Consider the following 4,704-nt stretch of genomic DNA (forward strand, 5'->3'; position numbering starts at 1 on the left):
GTGTGTGTGTGTGTGTGTGTGTGTGTGTGTGTGTGTGTGTGTGATATCTCCACAAGGGTCTGGAAAGTAGTTATAATGATAAAAAAGAGTTATTACTCTCCTTGTCTTCAAGTAAATACTAATTTACAGTAAGAACCAGATACAAGCTTAATTAGAAATTAGTGTGATAATAAATGAGTCAACAAATTGTACAGTACTTCTAAATAGGAGAGAAGCAGTTAATTTTTCCCGTAAAAGAGGGGATCTCTTATTGGAAATACAACCTTGGATCTCTGCTTTTTAAATTTTTTTCTCCCAAGGAATTATACACCTTTAATGGCTCCAAGAAGGTTGGAATTTATGAACATTTGAATTTCTCTCTTGTATTAGACCCCCTTTTAATCAGAATTTTAAAAAATTCATTTAATGGAAGTTTACAGAAACTTTGTAGTTCCATACATTCATTGTTGCACGCTTTCCTCCCTGCCCATCTCCCCACCCCTGTTCGCTTTTCTCTTTGAAAAGTAAGAAAAAAAAAATTCTGACATCGGAGTTGGGGGGAACCTAAGAAAAGAGGGGATAAATAATGTATAATGCATTGAAACAGATGAGGGAGAGCACTGTTTAAAAGGAATAGATGGTTAGGCATTATTTTCATGACAAGATTCCAGAAAAAAGTAATGCGTAGGAGAGTGGACTGTGGATGTGAGGGCGGGGATTGTAAATCAATGATTTTTTTTAATTTTTTAAAGTGTTTTTAGGTCGACTGAGTTAAGGGCCAGTTATCTTGGAGTTTTGACTCCTAGTAATCCCTAGTAACTCCTGTCACCTGGGAGAACTGCCCCATAGGTGTTTCTAGGCTGTGCTTTTTGTGGGAGGTCACCTGATCTGTGTCCCCTGGGACTGCTACGTGAGTTTTGACTGCCAGCCTTCCAGTTAGCAGCCAAGTGCTTAATGGTTGAAAAAGCAAGCATTTTCTGGACAAGAGAAACTGAGTGAACAGGAGTGCTTGTGGAAATCACCCCCCTATCTCCACTGTACAGAGAGGCAAAGCCTAACAAGCTGTCAGAATAAGAGAAAGGGAAAATGAAATCTGTGCCAGGGAAGAGCAAATAGGACTTTAGTCCTAACCAAGAATAAAAGCAGGAAACTAGCCAAGGATAAATGTATTACTCAGTGAACCAGACACTTCTAAAGGACGAACCCTTTGGATTAATCTGTAGTCTCATTCCAAAAGGCACACAAAAAGAAGAAAGGGCACTGGAGATAAAGGGAAGCTCTTCATCTGAAAGATTCTCATTGAAAATGACTTTTTGCAACAGTATTCCTCTTGAAAGAGCCTTGACTTCAGATTATAAATGTAAACTGCAGAAAAACCATCAGTTCTTTTTCTTTGTTTTTAAATAAAATTTTTTATTTTATACTAGTTTACTTACAAAGTTTGTATACTTTGTTTCTCACACTAAATGTTCCCCATTTCCCCAGCCCTCCCCATATCAAATTGTGTGACCCTGTGATTAACCAAACTCCCATCTTCACCCCTCTGCTCCCAACCACCCCACTGAGTCCTCATACATGTTCTACAATAATGGTCTTATACTGTGTTTGTCAATATGGGGATCAGCTTCTTTTTTTTTAAAAATAAATTGATTTTAATGAAAGTTTACAGAGACTTTGGATTTCCATTCATTCATTGTTGCACTTTTCTCTCTGCCCACACCTACCCCCAATTAGTTTTTCTCTTTGAAAAGTAAAGAAAAAAAATTTTTCATTGTTATTTAATCCCTCCCCTTAAGTCCACCCCACTATGCTACCTTCGTTCTGGACTTCTGTCATAACAGTAATATCTAATCATAGAAACCGTTTAAACAGTTCTCTCCCTCATGTGTTTCAATGCAGTATACATTATCAGCTTCTTTTTTGATATCTCTTTGCTTTTAATATTATTCTTCCTCAGAGATATTGACATTTCCCCCCTATGTGTACCAAGCATCATTAGAGTTTATTTTCTTGTCCAAACACATTAATTAAGAGACTCGGTAATTTTTGGTTATCCTGCCTAGCAAATCTATGACATGTTTGGTTCTTCTCTACCTCACTTGCTCAAATTCAGTTATTTCTTCTGCTTAGGGAAAAGCAAACCAAAACAAAACAAAAGCCAAAAGTATTTCCTCTAGTTAGGGAAAAAAACAAAATAACTCAAAACATCACAATTTTTATATTCTCTCGCCTTCTTTTTACGGTGAGGCCCTAACTTTAAAAATTTTTGCCCAGATTTAGAAACACTCACCCTCCCATGTGCTTTGAAATAGCTATATCATGAATCTAGTATAGTTAAAGACCTTCACATGATCAGATGGAGTTTGAATTAGTTAAACAAATAGAGATACCCAAGGGAAAAAGAAAACCCAAATGAACTTTTATTCTACTTCTCTATTTTTATGTTACTTCCTTTTTAACTTTTGTAAAATATTTTACTATAGGAAAAAAAATACATAAAGTGAACAGAAAAAGTATATTCTTTTACAGTAAAAAAAAGTGGGTAAAGAGGAAAACTGTTTCTTAAAATACAAAAATTCAAATGTAACATACTACCCATAAACTACATATTTAGTCAAAACTAGATCTAATTGCTGTCAAGACCTAACTTCAAAATATACACTGAATGTAGATAGCTGCTTTTAGAGACTCTCATAATCTCTGTAGAGGAAGGCAAAGTTTTGTTGACCTTTCTTTGCAGCTTAGAGCTCTAGCTGGCCCTGGCCTCAGGTACACAGATGGCCACAATTTTAGGTCCTTCAACAGCAGAGTGGGCATGGAAGAAGGACTGTCCTTGGGAGACTTCCTGTGGGCTAGTATCCAAGGAGCAGCAACAGACACCCTGCCCTGGCCAGGTGAGAAGCCACTCCCCCAAAGGCTGGTAAGTGAAGAGACCAGCTGTGGAGTTGTGCTTGCTTCCAAGCAGCACTGCTCGCCCTGACAGCCTCCCCAGGCTGAACTGCAAAGTCTTTTTCCCCCCAGGATTGGGCTTCATCACCTGCATTCCCTTCCTTATCTTCTTTCTCTTCTCCTTTTTGGACATCTTCAGGAATTTACATGCTAAACTCTTCATCGGTAATATATTTGTGAGAAACTGAAATGTTTCTGATTTCTCCCCATCCTTCTTTTCTTTTACACACTAGGAGTAGGTGACCAAATACTGAACAAAGAGTTCCATGCCCTTGGCCATGAGCATCAGCACCTCCTCATTGATGCTGGACATCTCAGGAGAGCTCTTCATAATCACCTGGATGCGGGACCAGGGCAGCAACACTAGCCACTGCTCCCCTCACCGCCCCCCACCCCCCGCCCTTTTGTTTGCCTATGACCACGGAGAACCTAAAGCGCTTGCTACAGAGGGTCAAGGACTTCAGCCTCCAATATGGATTGAGGCTCAATTTCAAGAAGACAAAGATTCTCACCACTGGGGCAATTGGCAGAATCAGGATGGATGGTGAAGAGATGGAGATTGTTCAGAGCTTTGGTTTTCTTGGCTCCACAGTCAATACTCTTGGCACCAGTAGCCAGGAAATTAAAAGGCATATGGCCATGGGAAAGGCCATGCTGTTAGGGACCTCTCCAAAGTACTGAAGAGCAATGGTGTCTCTCTGGAGACTAAGGTGCATGTGATACAGGCCATGGTCTTTGCAATCACTTGTTATGCATCAGAGAGTTGGACAATGACTAAGGAGGATAGAAGGAGAATTGATGCCTTTGAGCCTATGGTGCTGGAGAAGAGTATTGAGGGTACCACGGTCTGCTAGGAAAACAAACAGATACATTCTGGAAAGGGTTAAACCGGGAGGCTCCTTGGAGGCAAGGATTCTGAGGCTCTGTCTACCATACTTTGGACATTTTGTAAGGAGAGACCGGTCCTTGGAGAGGGACATCATGCTTGGTAGGGTGGAGGGACAGCGCAGAAGGGGAAGGCCCTCTATGAGGTGGATTGATTCAGGAACTGGGGTAATCGGGATGGAAGTGTCAGAGACAGTACTATTGGCACAAGACAGAGCAGAGTTTAGGGCTGTTGTAGATAAGGTCTCTGTGAGTCACAAGCGACTTGACGGCACATAACAACAACAACAGCATGACCACATCTGCAATCTCTCTATCCCAGTCCCAAGGTCGAAAGCCGCTATAGGCCCTACTGTGAGCATGAAGCTGCAGACTCAAGCGGTGAGGAGGTCTGCAAATTTGGTGCCTGGGAGGCAGAGTCCCAGTAATCCCTGGAATTGTTAGACACTTTTAAAGGAAATGACAACTGTAGCCAGACACTCTTTTGATTACTAAAGATGAACTTTTTCTTAATTTTTTTAAATTGAGATTTTAACTAAAATTTACCAAGAACTTGGCTTTCTATTCATTCATTGTTGCACAATTTCCTCCCTCCTCCCCTCCACTCCAGCCCACTTTGCTATGCACCTCTTGACCTGTACTGTTGTCATGCAAATAATACCTAGTCATATGTTCCTTTAAAACAGTTTAAAGATGCAATTCTGATTCGCTCAGCATATCTTAAGCTCAAGGAACTGAAGAACAAATTCAAACCTTGAGTTGCTGTAGTCAAGGATGCTTTCGGCAGAATGTTAACTGATCCAGGAAGTATTAAAAGAAGATGGAAGGAATATACTGAGTCACTGTATCGAAAGGAATTGGAAGACACAGAAGAATTTCATGAAACAACAT

This window comes from Elephantulus edwardii, unplaced genomic scaffold (genome assembly GCF_000299155.1).
Source record: "Elephantulus edwardii isolate Elephantulus edwardi_28Jun2011 unplaced genomic scaffold, EleEdw1.0 scaffold00199, whole genome shotgun sequence".
In the NCBI taxonomy this organism is placed as follows: Eukaryota; Metazoa; Chordata; class Mammalia; order Macroscelidea; family Macroscelididae; genus Elephantulus; species Elephantulus edwardii.